The sequence below is a fragment of the Giraffa tippelskirchi genome, chromosome 9 (assembly GCF_054371585.1).
Source record: "Giraffa tippelskirchi isolate mGirTip1 chromosome 9, T2T-mGirTip1v1.2.pri, whole genome shotgun sequence".
Taxonomy (NCBI): domain Eukaryota; kingdom Metazoa; phylum Chordata; class Mammalia; order Artiodactyla; family Giraffidae; genus Giraffa; species Giraffa tippelskirchi.
In genome coordinates, this window is record NC_137283.1 from 7,950,129 (window position 1) to 7,967,841 (window position 17,713).

The 17,713-nt window shown below is 43.0% G+C and overlaps 2 non-coding genes across 2 annotated transcripts; both read right to left on the reverse strand.

Annotated features, from left to right (window-relative positions):
• Positions 1-701: 701 nt before the first annotated feature.
• On the reverse strand, positions 702-808 carry LOC145522075 (U6 spliceosomal RNA). Its single transcript, XR_014065893.1, has one exon. It is a non-coding gene; the product is annotated as a U6 spliceosomal RNA (small nuclear RNA).
• A 5,232-nt stretch (positions 809-6,040) lies between these two features.
• Positions 6,041-6,113, reverse strand: TRNAG-CCC (transfer RNA glycine (anticodon CCC)). Its single transcript has one exon. It is a non-coding gene; the product is annotated as a tRNA-Gly (tRNA).
• Positions 6,114-17,713: the final 11,600 nt, after the last annotated feature.

Consider the following 17,713-nt stretch of genomic DNA (forward strand, 5'->3'; position numbering starts at 1 on the left):
TCCTCTGAATGCTCAGTCGCGTTAGCCATTCTATTAGTTTTCTTTTAAAAGAAATATTTTCCAGTTTTTGTCCTGCTCCAAACTGAACTGGTTGCTGTCCAGGGCAGCTGTCGTCCAAGGTCGCCCTTCACCATCACTCTGGGGGTTTTCTTCTCTTCTTTCTTGCGTTTGTGGGTTTTTACCTGTTCCTCTTTCTTGGGATACTCTGTCTCTCTTTTTTAAAATTTTTATTGGAAGATTGTTGCTTTACACTATTGTCCTGGTGTCTGCCGTACATCAACATGAATCAGCCACGGGTATACATATGTCCCCTCCCTCCTGAACCTCCCTTCCGCCTCCCACCCTTCCCAACCCCCTCGGTTGTCACAGAGGCCTGGGTTGAACTCCGTGTCACACAGCAGATTCCCACTGGCTATCTGTTTTATATATGGCAATGTATATATGTCTGTCCTACTCTCTCAATTTGTCCCATCCTCTCCCTCCCACACTGTGTCCACAAGACTGTTCTCTTATGTCTGCGTCTCCATTGCTGCCCTGCAAATAGGGTCATCAGTACCCTCTTTCTAGATTCCATACACCTGTGTTAATATACTGTATTTGTCTTTCTCTTTCTGACTTATTTTGCTGTAGATTCATCCACCTCATTAGGACTCACTAAAATGCATTCTTTTTTTTAAAGCCGAGTAAGATTCCATTGCATAAAATATGTGTAATGGTTCATAAATTTGCATGTCATCCTGGCACAGGGACCATGCTAATCTTCTCTGTATTGCTCCAGTTTTAATATATGTGCTGTGGAAGCAAGCACACTCTCTTGTTTCTGTGGCACACATCCTCCTGTAACTTTCTGAGAAATGATAGAAATTTTACTGTCAGTGTTCTACACCTGGAAATGTCTTTATAGGACTTTCACATTTAATGAAAAGTTTGGATATCAAATTCTTGGTTGGAAATAATTTCCCTTACAGTTCCAACAGCATTGCTTCTTGAATTCTAGCTTCTACTGATGCTGTTGAGAAGTTCAGGACTGTTCTGATTTGTGGTACTGTGTGTATGTGTGTGTATGTATTTTTTTTTTTTTTTTTTCTGCTTAGGAACTTTAGCATCCTCTCTTTGTCCCCAGTTCTGAAATTTAAAAATGATGGGTTTCAGTGTGGGTCTTTTTTTATCTCTTGCACTGAGAACTTCAACTGAGTCTTTCAATATGGAAACACAGTGTGGAAACATGTTTTCTCTCTAGAGTGCCTGCTGTTTGGAGTTGAACTTCTTGTTAGTCACTCAGTTGTGTCCAACTCTTTGTGATCCCATAGACTGCAGTCCACCAGGCTCCTCTGTCCATGGAATTCTCCAGGTAGGAATATTGGAGTGGGTTGCTGTTTCCTTCTCCAGGGGATCTTCCCTTTTCTGTATTTTTGCTTTGCTTACTGAGAGTTTTCTTCAAGTTCATCTGACAACACTTCTAGTGGTTTCTAAAAGATATTTGTTTATTTGGCTGTATCAGGTCTTAATTCCAGCACGTGGGATCTGCATTGCGTCTTTCAGGATCTTTTGTTGCAGTGCACAGTCTCTCTAGTTGTGGTGCATGGGCACAGTAGCTGTGGCTTGCATGGGCTTAGTTGCTCTGCAACTTGTGGGATATTAGACATGGGATCCTTCTGACCAGGGATTGAACCCAGAACCCCTAAATTGCAAGGTGGATTCTTAACCACTGGACAGCCAGGGAACTCCCTCTAGTGGGTTTTAAGTTTCTACTGCCATATTTTTATTCTTTAAAGGGCTCCTTTTTGGAGTCTCTGAATATTTTAAAACGTATCTTGGTCTTGTTTTGTAAATACATTTTCTCTGAGATAGTTTAAAGAAAGGTTTGATCTTCTGCATGCTCTCTGCTTCTCTAATCTCCCCCAACCCAATATGTTTGCTTTAATTTTTATTACTCATTTTAGGTTTCCTCAAATATATTGTTACCTTTGGTTGTCTGTTAGTCATTAAAAGGAACATGAGAAAGCTCATCTGACCTCTCTGTTGCACTTCATGGCTTTCACTGTAGGGTGAAGACCAGACTGTTTTACTGGGTAGCTGCTGATCTCAGTATCTTTATATTTTATTTTTTTTAATAAAACAATTTTAAATTGGATAATAATTGCTTTACAAGGTCATGTTGATTTCTGCCATACAACAGCTCAAACCAGTCATAACTGTATGTATATCCCTTCCTTCTTGAGCCTCCCTCCCACTCCACCCCAAACTCACCCTTCTAGGATGTTACAGAGCAGCAAACTGGGTTCCCTGTGTTATATAGCAGCTTCCCACTAGCTATTAATATCTATTTTAAATATGGTAGTTTATATACGTCAATGTTACTTTCAATTCACCCCAGCCTCTCCTTCCCCTGCTGTGTCCATGAGTCTGTTCTCTACGTCTCTGTCTCTATTCCTACCCTGCACACAGGTTCATCAGTATCATTTTTCTAGATTCCATGTGTGTGCATGCTCAGTGGCTTTAGTCATGTCCAGCTCTTTGAGACTCTATGGGCTGTAGCCCACCAGGCTCCTCTGCCATGGGATTCTCCAGGCAAGAATACTGGAATGGGTTGCCATGCCCTCCTCCAAGGGATCTTGCTGACCCAGGGATTGAACCCACATCTCTTATGTCTCCTGCATTGGCAGGTGGGTTCTTTACCACTACCGCCACCTAGGAAGTCCTAGATTACATATATATGCATTATTATATATGTTTCTCTCTTTCTGACTTACCTCACTCTGTATAATAGGCTCTAGGTTCATCCACCCCACTAGAACTGAGTCAGATTCCTTCCTTTTTATGGGTGAATAATATTCCACTGTATACATGTACTGCAACTTCTTTACTGACTATTTTTGAGTGTGTGCTTAGTCTCTTCAGTCGTATCCAACTGTTTGCAACCCCATGGACTGTAGCCCACCAGGCTCCTCTGTCCATGGAATTTCCCAGGCAAGAATACTGGAGTGGGTAGCCATTCCCTTCTCCAGGGTAAGTATCTTTCCACCTTTTCTATTAGGCTGGCTAGATTTCTCAGGGGTGTTTAGTCTCCTGGTTGGAGGATTTATTCTGGCAGTATTCTGGAAGCTGAAGTAGATGGATAAGTCTAGGGAAGAAAAGTGGAATTTTAACAGTCAGTGTGGATCTTTTAGTTAACGCTCATATTTTTGGTACAGTGAATTGTCCCTCAGTTTTCCTTGGTGTACCCCAATCCAGGGAGACCACTTTTACCTTCTTTAAAGCACTGGTTCTCAAAGTGTAATCTGTGGGCCTTTAGGAGTCACTCAGACCCTTTCAGGGGATCAGCAAGATTAAAACTGTTTTCTTAATAATACCGAGACTTCATTTGCCTTTTGCACTCTCGTTTTTTTATGAGTATACAGTGAAGTTTTCTAGAGGCTATGTGATGTGTGATATTGCAATAGGTTGAATGCAAGAGCACATAGAAGACCAACTATCTTATATTAAGCCAACTAGTAAAGGGATTTGAAAAATGTAAAGCAATGCTGCTCTTAGGAATTTTTTTGATTTAGAAAATATAGTTATATTTACATAAAATATATTATTTGGGTTAATGTATCATTACTGTTTGTTACCACTATTTAAAATAAATAAATAAGTATTTTAAAATGACTGGGTTTTAATTTCTCACATGATAAGTATCAGTATATGCAATTCTCGTGAAATCTTTTTGGGGTCCTCAATAATTTTGAAGACCATAGTTGTCCTGAGACGAAGCATTTTAGAATCGTTGTTCTAGAGAACCGTCAAATGAAACTGGGGAGAAATCTGAGGATTCTAACTGTTTTTGAACAGGAAACCCATTTGCTTTTCTTCTCTCTTTTATCCCTTCCTTTCAGAGGTTGCTATTCTTTTTTTTTTTTTTTTTTTTATAAATTTATTTATTTTAGTTGGGGGCTAATTACTTTACAATATTGTAATAGTTTTTGCCATACATTGACATGAATCAGCCATGGGTTTACATGTTGCTATTCTATCAGCAGCAAAACGGAGAAACAGGAGCCTGTGTCCCTGAAGACGCCATTCAAGTGATGAATCAACCAGACCTGAAGGCTGACTTATCTCGGGAGATGCTTCCTGTTTTGTGAGATAATAGCTTTCTTTGTTTGGTTTGATGTGGTTGTTAATTGCGGCTGAAAACCTGTTGGAGGCCAAGAGAGGAGAGGGTTTCTAGAAGCCAGCAGTGATGGAGTCTGTAGATGATGGGCAGTGAAGGTGGTCCTAGGCTTTGGCCGCAGGGAGGCCCTAGGTGGGCTCGGCATGTCATTTTCAGTGGGGTGGGTGGTGGCGCAAACCAGGTCAGTTCCTGGCAGACCTTTCTCTGTTAGGTCCTGTCTTTTTCTCTGTCTCCTTGAATCATCCAGACCACAGGATGTTGGGGGTTCTTCTCAGCTTAGTCTGGGCTTTCTTCTCCCCTCTCTCTATTTTTTGCCTGATGTCACCCTTTCCTACAGGTTCAATGTCATATTGTGCTGGCATTGCTGCGCCGGGTCTTCGTTGCTTCCCACGGGTTTTCTCTGGTTGTGGTGAGCAGGCTCTACCCTTCAGTTGCGGTGCACGGGCTTCTCATTGCGGTGGTTTCTCTTGTTGTGGAGCCTGGGCTCTAGGCATGTGGGCTTCAGTAACTGCAGTCCACAGGCTTAGTTGCCCCATGGCATATGGAATCTTCCAGGACCACCAGATATCAAACCTGTGTCTTCTGCATTGGCAGGTGAATTCTTTTCTACTGGACACCCAGGAAAGTCAGTACCATCTTCTTCTTTTTTTTTTTTTTTTGGAAAAAAGTACCTTTTTTAAGAAAAATGGAAGTATAGTTCATTTACGATGTTGTGTTAGTTTCTGGTGTACAGCAAACTGATTCACATATATATATTCTTTTTCAGATTCTTTCTATTATGTGTGCTGTGCTTAGTTGCTCAGTTGTGTCTGACTCTTTGTGACCCCATGGACTGTAGCCCGCCGGGTTCCTCTGTCCATGGGATTCTCCAGGCAAGAATACTGGAATGGGTTGCCATTTCCTTCTCCAGGGGATCTTCCCAACCCAGGAATCGAACCCAGGTCTCCTGCATTGCAGACAGACTCTCTTTACCAACTGAGCTATGAGGGAAGCCCCTCTTTCCATTATAGGTTATTCCAAAGTATTGAGCATCGTTCCCTTGCTATGTAGTAGTAGCACAGTAGGTCCTTGTTGATTATTTTATATACAGTAGTGGATCTATATTAATCCCAAACTCCTAACTTATCCATCCCCCTGCCTTGCCCCTTTGGTAACCAAAAGTTTGTTTTCTATGTCTGTGAGTCTGTTTCTGTTTATAAATAAGTTCATTTGTATTATTTTTTAATATTCCACATATAAGTGATATCACATGACATTTGTCTTTCTCTTTCTCATTTACTTAGTGTGATTATCTCTAGAATCATCCATATTGCTGCAAATGGCATTATTTAATTATTTTTTTATGGCTGAGTAATTATCCATTATATGTATGAATATATACATACACACATACCACACCTTCTTTAAAGATCCATGAACCCCAGTGTTCATAGCAGCACTATTTACAATAGCCAAGACATGGAAACAACCTTAATGTCCGTCAAATAGATGAATACCAACTTCTTGACCCACACTGTGAGCATTTCTTGCCTGCATGATTGCAGAAACCTCCTAGCTGGCCCTTCCTTTCTCTCTGTCCTTTATCCAACAATCAGACTGCGCTTCTAAAAGAATACAGGGTAGATCCTCTTCATCCTGCTTTAAATCCTTCTACTGCTTCTGTCCCTATAATAAAATCCAGACCCCTTCCAATGACCCATGAGGCCCTGCCCGCCCTGGCCTCTGTTTTCTTCATGAGCTTTATTGCACATGGCCCTTGTCATTGCTCACCTCCATTTAGCTGTACTGATTTTTTCTTTTTAATTAATTCATTTATTTGGCTGCACCGGGTCTTAGCTGAGGCACTCAGGATCTTCAATCTTAGTTGTGGCATGTGGGATCTAGTTCCCTGACTAGGAATCAAACCTGGGCCCTCTGCATTGGGAGTACAGAGTCTTAGCCACTGGACCATCAGGAAAGTTCCTGTACTGGTCTTTTAGTCTCTTGAACAAACTGCTCATTCTACCTGGGAAGGTTTTCCTATCCCTCATTGTTTGGCTAGCTCCTTATATTCCTTTAAATCTCAGCTAAATGTCATTTCTTCAGCAAGCTGTTTCCACTGATTTTATTTAAAGTCCATGTTCCATGTGATTTTCTCCTACTTAGCTCTTTGTTTTATTTGATTATTTAATTCTTTTGTTTCATGGCATATATAGTAATTCAGATTTATTATGTAAAACTGTTTTCTAAATAATCTGGGTTTGGCTGCACAGTAAGAAGGGTCTTATATTTGTTTGCTCACTGCTCTCAGATGAAAGATGGTTCCCATCATGGCCTTGGCTAAGAATTTCTTAGAAGATTTCAGTAAATCTTAGTAAGTCACGGAAAACAATTACAGGAAACACCAGAGACCATATTGACTCTTGGAACTCCAGAATAATTATTTTTGAACTTTCCCAACTGAACCCATTGGAGTTTAATTTAATAACATTAGATCCCTTCAAAGATCCAGCCTTTTGTCTCAGATTTACTGAGTATGCTACTGAATCAAATGTCTTGTGACTCCTCATTCTGATTTTTAGTAACAGCGAATTAATAACCTTGTCCTTGTCCTTGGAAGTCTGTAGATAAAGTGTATCTGAAAGGGTCCCAGAGTCTAGGGAGAGAAACAAGGACCCAGTCCTGGGATTTCTGGCTTAAGCCATTTTGCTGGAAGTGAGGTCAGTGGTTGCAAGAGGGCTGAGTTGGTCTCTTGACAGTTGCACGATGACAGATTCAGAGTGTATTTGTACCCAGGCATCCACCTGCTTTTCTGGTGCCTCAGCAGATAGTGTACATGCTTGATGCCTGGCAGGATTTTGGAGGATGTAGCTCTCGGGTCATCTCTGTGTGAATGTCTTGGAACCAGCACCAGAAGCAGACAGAGGATTCCTACATTTTCTTCTCTCCTTCCTCTCTGAACTGAATTTTGATAATCTTCATAGGCAAGAAGAGGAAAATGTGCTTGGAGGTGCCAACCTGGGAGGAGGTGACAGGAAGGAATGTGGCTTCGTGTTCTGAACATTTCTTTCTTTAAAAATTTTGCTTCAGATATTATTATTATTATTATTTTCATATCTTTTGGCCACATCACAGGGCATGTGGGATCTCAGTTCCCCGACTACAGATCAGATCCACGTCCATTGCATTAGCAATGCAGAATCTTAACCACTGGGCTGCCAGGGTAGTCCCTGTTTTGGGTATTATTTTTAATTTCAATATTTTGAATCTATTATTGAAACACAAACTACAGCCCTCTCATTACTGTCGCTTGGAAATGTAGCCACTGCCTTGAGGTTTGTGTGTTTAATTTTACCACAGACACATGTGAATGTAAATGTGACAGTTAATCAGTCTTGTCTGACTCTTTGCGACCCCATGGACTGTAGCCCGCCAGGCTGCTCTGTCCATGTGGATTCTCCAGGCAAGAATACTGGAGTAGGTGGCCGTGCCCTTCTCCAAGGGATCTTCCCAACCCAGGGATTGAACCCAGGTCTCCTGCACTGCAGGGGGATTCTTTAGTGTCTGAGCCACCAGGGAAGCACGTGTATCCATGACCAAAAAAATATAGGGTTCTGGATTTGCATGTTTTTACATTTTCCATAAATATATTATATATATTTTTGTATCTTTTTTCACTCAACATTGTTTCCCATATTCATCTGTGTAATCAGGTGATGCAGTTAATTAATTTGAACGGTTTTAAAGTATTGCATGGAGAAGGCAATGGCACCCCACTCCAGTACTCTTGCCTGGAAACTCCCATGGACGGAGGAGCCTGGTAGGCTGCAGTCCATGGGGTCACGAAGAGTCGGACACGACTGAAGCGACTTAGCAGCAGCAGCAGCAAAGTATTGCAGTCTGTAAATATTACTCACTTAACCATTCTCTTAGTGATGAGTACTTAGGTTGCTGAGCTTTTGTTTTTTTTTAAATATTTGTTTATTTATCTGTGGCAGGCCTTATTGTGGCATGTGGGATCTAGTTCCCTGACCAGTGATTAAACCTGGGCCCCGTGCATTGAAAGCAAGGCGTCTTAGCCACTAGACCACCAGGGAAGTCCTTACTCTTGAGGCAGCATTTCATACCCCTTGGTCAGTCAGTCATTGGCTGCAGGTTGTCCCTGTGGGGACCTGAGGCTGTAAACTCCTGGACAGGGCAGATGTTTCAGCCCAGAGCAAGTCTCTGGAGAAGGCGGCTGTGAGCACTTTGCAGTCAGTATTCAGAGCAGCAGGGGTGTGGACGCACCCATATGGCAAAAAGGATCTGGTTGAGACACCAACACATCCATGAGGGCTCCTGTCCATGGAGGGGATGTTTCCTTCTTGTTTGAAGGCCGGGCATCCAATCGGAGTTAGCTGTGCCTTCCTCTTAGTCTCTTGGCCATTTCACTGTCATCTTATTGTCACTGACTCTTCTTTTTCTTTTTTTAATAAATTTTTAATCGGATTATAGTTGATTTAAAATGTTGGACCAATCTCTGTTGTACAAAATAGTGACTCAGTTGTACAAATATACACATTTTTTAGTTTCCTTTTCCATTATGGTTTATCACAGGATATCAAATATAGTTCCCTGTCCTACACATTAAGACTTTAGTGTTTATCCATTTTAAATGTAATAGCTTGCATCTACCAACCCCAGACTCCCAGTCCATTCCTCTTTGTCCCTTCCTTGGCAACCACAAGTCTGTTTTAATTAATATTTTAATTTAAGATATTTACATTTATTATTTTATTTTATTTTATTGGCCACACTGTGTGGCATGTGGAATCTTTGTTCCCCAACCAGGGATGGAACCTGTTCCTTCTGCAGTGGAAGCATGGAGTTTTAACCCCTGGACCACTAGGGATGTCCCTATCATTGACTCTTTACTTGCTTATCTCCTCCACCTACTCCTTGAGGCAGGAACCTGGGCTTTTCCACCTGTTGTCCTTCTCAGTCCCACGGGGTGGCACCATCCTTGGCATGGAAGAGGTAAGTACAACATTCCCTGAGTGCCCTGGGTTCCCCCGCCTCAGTGACCCTAGTTGTCTGTGCTCACTCCATGGCCTCAAGTCAAGTTCATTGACTAAAGAACATCCTTGGGAGACTTTGATGAGACAAATGTGAGAATCAGGTAATCATGGAAGGGAAAGCCTTCAGTGTTCTTGTTTTTTGGTTATATATGCCTTTAAAAAGCTTATTTAAAACAAATTATATGGTAGATTTCTTCTCCCTACCCCCCAAATGGCTCAGTGGAAGACAGTTTTGCTGTGCCCTTCTTGGAGGGAGAGAAACGAGGAAATCTTAAAGCTGAGTAATTACTTCCATCAGCAGGAAATCAGTACTCTTTGTGTGAACTGAACAGGTACTGGCAAAGCCTGACTGTTTAATTTCCTTGAAATGCCATTTGCATGTATTCAGGGCTGGGAGGATCAGGTTGGGAGTTAGGGACTGGAAGAGAGGTCAGTGGAGAGAAAGGAGGGACAGGACAGCGTCTCAGAAGACTGGGGAATGGGTGATACTTAGGAGAGAGATTTCAGAGTCCATTGAGAACTGCTCACCTTCCCCACTAGGCTTCTGAGCCATGGAGAAGCCAGCAAGACCCAGGAGGTATCAGCTTTTGGGGACACACTGTGATCACTTCCTGTGCTGAGTGATGGTTGAACATCTCTTGTCTGTAAGAGAAGCAACTCGGGGACTTCCATAAACGTCTCCTTGCCACCTTTTAGGGCTCTGTGGCTGCAAGGTAGTATTAATAAAGGAATGAGTCTGCCCAGAAAACAGCCAGGCGAGGGTCTGGGGGATCTCAGGGATGCTCAGGGTAAAGAGGGAGGAGGTATGGTGAGTCCTGCAGGGACTCTGGGCTTGCCTGTATTCTTCCTTCTTTGTTAACACTTGTAGGGGTCTTCTCTCTACACTCAATCCTTTCATCTTTTTAAAAAATTGAAGTATAGTAGATTTATAATGTTTCCGGTGTATAGCATGATTCAGATAGATTGAGTTGGTCAAAAAGTTCATTTGGGGTTTCCCATATGGACAAACTTTTTGGCCAATGCTATGTGTTTGTATCTGTGTGTGTACGCATGTGTGTGTATACATATATATATACATACATACACATACACACACACACATATATATATACATTATATATACACTCTTTTTCAGATCTTTTCCATTAGGTTATTACAAGCTATTGACTATACTTATCCATGCTTCAATCCCTCCATCTTAAAGATTGTTTTAACAGTAGGATTCAATTTTATTTATTTTTTTTAACTTGTTTATTATTTTTGGTTGTGCTGGGTCTTCGGTGCAGGTTTTCTCTCGTTGCCGTGGCTAATCTTGTTGTGGCTCACAGGCTGCAGAGCACAGGCACAGTAGTTGTGGCCTATGGACTTTAGTTACTCCTTGGCATGTGGGATCTTCCTGGACCTGGGATCTGACCCCGGTTCCCTGCCTTGGCGGGTGGATTCTTACCCACTGTACCACCAGGGAAGTCCAGGATTCAGTTTTAAAATAAAGTTCCGATGTGTGAAACACTGCTATGTGCAGAGCCCTTGGCTCGCTGCTGAGGACTCAGGGATCACAGTTGTATAAACGAGGCAGGCTGGATATGAGTAGGTGTGGGCACGTGACACCAGATGTCAGGAGGAAGGTGCTTTTTGCTGTGCTGGGGCCAGGCTTAGAGCCAGGAGAGTCTGGGGGGTTTGACAGGCAAAACAAGTTGGGTGAAGGCTTTCTAGGCAGGCGGAACAGTCTGTGCAGAGACTGGGGGTCTGAACAATGTCAGGTCCAGGGTTGTACGAGCAGTTTAATACGCTGGAGAGTGAAGTCAGGGTGTAGGGAGTTGACTTGAGGTTAGAGAGATGGCTGAGGAGCTTGACCGAGACCCTGCCATAAAGGCCTTAAGAAGATCAGCCTTATGAAGGGGTGAAGGTGCAATGAGACTGAAGTGTGATGTTTCTCCATTGTCATCGCAATTGTAACTGCTGGGAGTGGGGATGATGATGAATTAAAATACCCAATGGTGGGATTGTAGGATTCAAAGCAGCAGTGGGTGAGTTTTCTCCTGGGCAAGAAAGTTTCCCTGGCTCCTGCTTTCGGCTCTTCTGAGCTAACCTGGAATATACCCACTGTGACTAGTCACTATATATTCACTGAGCACCTACTATGTGCTCAGAACAATATGTATGGCTGAGAAATTCTGTGGTGCCCCAACTTGTGGGCTACTGTGGCTTTAGTGGGACAGAGTTCCCCTGAGTTCTGCTTATCACCAGCACCAACTGCCCATCACACCCAGCTTCAAACAGGCTGAATTCATTCTTGAATCCCTCATGCTCAGGAATCCCAGGACACACGCTCCATAAAGGTTTGATGACTGAATGACTTGTACACATCAAATCATTTGTGAACACAGATTGGGGCAAAGTCATTTGTGAATCTGACATTAATAACTATTATCTCCTGGAAGTTGGCGATGTGGAGAGTTGACCTACCCTGAGAAAAACAGATCTGATCTTGCTTCTTCTCTGAATTGTTTTGTGACCTTAGATAGTCCTTGGCTGAAATAAGCCTCTTTTCAGCATGTGTAAGATAAGAGATTTGGATCAGCACTTCCCTAATGTCCCTTCTGGTTCAAATATCCTAGTATTTTAAGTCTATAAATAGGAATCCAAAACTCCAGATTGAAAGACATAAAAAACCGTGAGCCCGGAGGGTGGTGGAAAGATGCAGAGGTGCAAGAAGAATACCTGGAGCTGCACTGGGGTCTACAAGTGCTGGTTTTCACTCCTTGTAAGATATAGGCAGGAAATTTGACCATCTAGTCTGGGGTGCTCTGACAACTAATTAGTTCATGTTTGTGAGGTACAAAAGGAACAAAAAGTGCTACCTGTAAAAAGTCGTATAAATGCTAACTGTTGTTTTCCATCTGATTCTCCTCCAATCAATTGCACCTTCCTATCAGAGTGTTGAAACAGCATCAGTTGGGGTTCCTCTGGCTAACTGTGCTGCCAAGAAAAGGGGGGAAATTCTCTTAAAATTTTTCATTTTAATTTCTCTCTGTCTATGAGTCCCCTCCTCGCTTTTTCTCTAGTGCATTGTTCAGAGCTGCTCCCTGATCAGGGCTCAGTACAAGTTAGCACTTCTGTTTTCTCTCTGTTCCAGTCTATTCTCCACGGAAGAGCTCTGGAGGATACACAAATAAACACCCCAAGTGGGTCTCCATCCTCCAGAGGCTCCTATGTGTTCTAGAAGGGTAGAGACCAGCACCCCCCACCTGCCACAGGCGACCACCATTCAACGCAGGGTGTGAGAAGCTTGGTGAGGGCAGGGCTGTGGGGTTTCTGATGAGCTTCATAATAAATTGTGGGGTTCAGTTCAGTCGCTCAGTCGTGTCTGACTCTTTGCGACCCCATGAATCACAGCACGCCAGGCCTCCCTGTCCATCACCAACTCCCGGAGTTTACCCAAACCCATGTCCATCGAGTCGGTGATGCCATGCAAACATCTCATCCTCTGTCGTCCCCTTCTCCTCTTGCCCCCAATCCTTCCCAGCATCAGGGTCTTTTCCAATGAGTAAACTCTTTGCATGAGGTGGCCAAAGTATTGGAGTTTCAGCTTCAACATCAGTCCTCCAATGAACACCCAGGATTGATCTCCTTTAGGATGGACTGGTTGGATCTCCTTGCAGTCCAAGGGACTCTCAAGAGTCTTCTCCAACACCACAGTTCAAAAACATCAATTCTTTGGCGTTCAGCTTTCTTCACCGTCCAACTCTCACATCCATACATGACCACTGGAAAAACGATAGCCTTGACTAGACGGGCCTTTGTTGGCAAAGTAATGTCCCTGCTTTTAAATATGCTATCTAGGTTGGTCATAACCTTCCTTCCAAGGAGTAAGTGTCTTTTAATTTCATGGTTGCAGTCACCATCTGCAGTGATTTTGGAGCCCCCAAAAATAAAGTCTGACACTGTTTCCACTGTTTCCCCATCTACTTCTCATGCATGAAGTGATGGGACCAGATGCCATGATCTTAGTTTTCTGAACGTTGAGCTTTAAGCCAACTTTTTCACTCTCCTCTTTCACTTTCATCAAGAGGCTCTTTAGTTCTTCTTCGTTCTTTGTGGGGTAATTGATCCAAATGCAGCTTCCTCAGTGCATCAGTTATCTACTGCTGTGAAAATAGCATGGGACAAACCAAGCCAAAACTCAGTGGCTTAAAATAATGGCATTTATTTAAAGAAGCTGCTGGTTGGTGATTCAGACCAAGCTCAAAACAAAGTTAAGTATCTAGAATGACTAACCTGCTGGGTCCCCCCAAGTTTTGAGTAGTGTCCCAGATTGGGCGGCTTCACGGGGGCCCCTCCACCCTGATCTTAACTCAGCACCCAGGCAGTGACACCCACTGTGTGCTGGCCGGTGGCTGGAGCTCTGTGCAGGGAGGCAGACGACTTGCTGCTTAGAGTTGGTCAGCTTCCTCGGTAGTGGGGCAGGATCTCGGGGGAGCGGTGACTCACTGAGAACAGGCTTTGTTGTTGCCCTGGATGCTCTTTCCTCATGCTCAGCGTTGTGGGAAGCTTTAGCTGAATCATTGCATCTTGGCCCAGGAGGCCGTGAGCAAAGGTGGGAGGTGAGTGATGTGGATAGGCTGCAGTGATCCTACAGACATGGCCAGGAGAGGCAGCTCCAAGATAAAACACAAGAGAGAGAATTCCAGATTTCACTTGACTTGTTGGGGTGGGGGTGGAGGAGGGCAGAGGAGAGGAAGGAGCAAGATGAGACCCTGGGAAGGGACCCAGAGGCAGAGATGCAGTCATTTTTTAAAAAAAAGGTTTATTTATGGCTGTGCTGAATTTTGGTTGCTGTGGGTGGGCTTTCTCTAGTTGCAGTGAATCACGGCTACTCTCCAGTTGCAGTGCACGGGCTTCTCATTGCTGTGGCTTCTCTTGTTGTGGAGCATGGGCTCTCGGTGCTCAGGCTTCAGTGGTTGCAGCCCTGGGCTCTAGAGTGCTGGCTCAGTATTTGTGGGGCACGGGCTTAGTTGCAGCATGTGGGATCTTCCTGGACCAGGGATCGAACCAGTGTCCCCTGCATTGGCAAGTGGATTCTTAACCGCTGGACCACCAGAGAAGTCCGTAGACATAGTCATTAAGGTCAGAATAACATGCAGGTAGCTTTGTGACTTTTTATTAAAACCACATTTTATTTGAAATTTACAAATTTCTGATTGTCACTGTTTCCTTGGCTATTGGTCCTTGCTGAGAAATTTTGCTAACAAGACTTAATTCTCTAGTCAACTATTTCTCAGTGGCTATGATCATCTTGCCACTAAAGGTATCAAATAGGCGGCTTGCTCAAGTGCTGGGGACAGTTGGGTTTCTCAAAATCGAGGAAATTTCAGAGCATGAGTGAATGACTATGGCAAAACATTATCAATGTGAGCGCAATTCTTTCTTCTTAGTCCGAGGTCGTTAGTCTCTCCCTCCCTGCCCTTCCTCATTTATTCCTCAAACATTTATTGAGCATCTGCTATGCAGCAGCTGGGATATACAGATAAACAAGACAGGTATGGTCCGTATCTACTCGGTGTTGAAGTGGTATGAGCTGAGAAATTCCTCATTCATTTGTTTGTTCAATAAACATTCCTGTGGTGCCTGATATTTGACAGTCCTTGTGCTAGGTGTTAGGCATATAGGGCTGAACAAGAGAGATGTGGGCTATGCCTTTGTGCACATTATAATCTGGGTGGAGAGAGATGTCAGACAACAAAATTCATAAAATAAAAATATAATGAACGATGTTTGGAGGATGCTTAGTGGTCCACATACCAGTGCACACTGGTGTCTTTCCTCATGGGTTCTGGTTTCACGGGTATGTTCAACCTTGAACTGTTGAAGTGCACACTTAGGTATTAAAATAACTGTGTGCCTAACAAGGAGAGTGTATGTTTCCTTCTTCATTCATTTGCAAGAGGGGACAGGTTCCTTGCGAATCGCAGATCTCAAGGTAAGGTCTTCCAACCTTTTGACCACTCTCCCTTATTACCAAGGAGACCCAAGGGCTCACTTATGAGGGGTGGAAAGCAGGTCTAAGGCACTATGTAAGTGGGGCTCTTCAAAACAGCGTTATTGGGAAACCAAATGTCAGCTGGAGGTTGCTGTATTTGTGTCTGGCTTTCAGGATGAGAAGTGGAAAGGCGTCAAATGCAGCTTATGATTCCTTAGTGCCTACTACATGTGTCAGACCTCTCTGTAACCTCTATGTTATTCCCTTAACACTTATTGCCATTTTATAGATGGGGAAACAGAGGCTCAGAGAATTGAGGTAGCTTACCTAAGGAGCCAGGGTAAGAAATCAGGTTCCTGGACAGCAAGTTTGATATGACTGGAGGCAATCACTTGGAATTTGTGACCTCAACACAAGATGGAGAAGATACAAGGGTATCTGAGAGTTGTGTCATTTTAATCTTAAAGCACTGGCAAGCAGTGATTCTTTGAACATGAAAAATACTGAATTTTTTAAAAGTTGGAAACACTAGAAATTTACTCTTTCCAAGTGATGGTTCTTGGCAAAATAGACTTAAGTAGCATCTTCTTCCTCCCATTTTCCTTCTGTTTGGAGCATGTGTGTTCCTCTGTTCCGGAAGTTTTTCTTGACAGAAGCAGAGCAGTTTTTGACAAATAACTTTAATATTCTTTGTGTCTATTTGCCGGCTCTAATAATCCCACAAGCTTACAAGGTCACTGTTGAGATTAAATCTGAGTCATTGGAGGCAGATGTTGACACATCATTATTTCTGGAGCTGCTGGGGACTCTCATTCCCTGGAGCTATGATTCACTCTCCAAATGAATACCCCAAATTCCACCTGGCCTGCTGAGCCAGGGACTCTGGACGACAGGAGGGAAGCAAGCCCACCTCGCCACTGCCTTGCTCTGTGGGTTGAGAAACACCTGGTTGGTGCTGGTGTGGAGAGAACATGAGACCTGGGCTCCTATCTCATCTCTACCACTGGTTGTGGGCTGTCATTTCATTTGTTCTTCACAGCCTTTCCTGTAATTGATGTGTGTGGGTGTGTGTGCGCACGCGCGCACATGCGCACGAATGCACACACACACTTAGCCACTCAGTCATGTCTGACTCTTTGTGATCCTTTGGACTATAGCCTGCCAGGCTTCTCTGTCCATGGGATTCTGCCAGCAAGAATACTGGAGTGGGTTACATTTTTTACTACAAGGGATCTTCCTAACCCAGAGATTGAACCTGTGTCTTCTGTGTCTCCTGCACTGCAGGCAGATTCTTTACCCACTGAGCCATACAACATTTATTTATTTATTCAGGAAAATGGATTATCTTGAGTGTCCAGCTTGATGAAATTTTACAAATTTATGCTCCAAGTGAGCACCATCCAGATCAAGACATGGAACATTTTCCCCACCCCACAAACCTCCCTCCTGCCCCTTCCTAATCAATAACCCCTCAAAGTTACCCCTATTCTGACCTCTGACACCCTGAATTAGTTATGTCTATTCTAGAATTTCACATAAAAACAATCAAATGACATGTGAAAAGTGAAAGTGTTAGTTGCTCAGTCGTGTCTGACTCTTTGTGACCTCATGGACTATAGCCCGCCAGGCTCTTCTGTCCATGGAATTCTCCAGGCAAGAATACTGAAGTGGAGAGCCATTCCCTTCTCCAGGGGATCTTCCCGACCCAGGAGTTGAACTCGGGTCTCCCGCATTGCAGTCAGATTAATTACCTTCTGAGCCACTAGGGAAGCCCCACAAAAAAGCCATCAAAGGACATGTACCCTTTACAAAAAACTGTATTTTATGTTAGAGTATAGCTGATTAACAATATTGTGATAGCAGGTGGACAGCAAAGGGACTTAGCCATACATACACATGTATCCATTCTCCCTCAAGACATGTACCTTTTTGTGTCAGCTCTCTTGCTCAGCAAAATGTCTGTGAAATTTCTCCAAGGTGTTGTGTTATCAGTAGTATGTTCCTTTTAATTGCTGAGCAGTATTCCATTGTATGGGTGTGCCGCAGCTTGTTTATCCATTCTCCTGTTCACAGACACCTGGTCTGTTTTGAAACTTTGGTTATTGTGAGTACAATTTCTATAGATATTTTTTAATTTAAAATTTTAATTGAAGTATAGTTGATTTACAATGTTGTGTTAGTTTCAGGTAAACATCAAAGTGATTCAGTATATATATATATTTCTGATTCTTTTCCATTACAGGCTGTTACAGGATATTCAATATTTCCCCCTGTGCTATACAGTAAATCCTGGTTGCTTATCTATTTTATATACAGCAGTGTGTACCTGTTAATCTCATACTTCTGATTTACCTCTCTCTACCTCCCTCTTTCCTTTGGTAACCGTAAATTTGTTTCCTATGTCTGTGAGTCGTTTATGTTTTGTACATAGATTCATTTGTGTTATTTTTTAGATTCCACATGTAAGTAATATCATATAATATTTGTCTTTTCTCTGTCTGACTTGCTTTGTTTAGAATGATAATCTCTAGGTCTATCCAT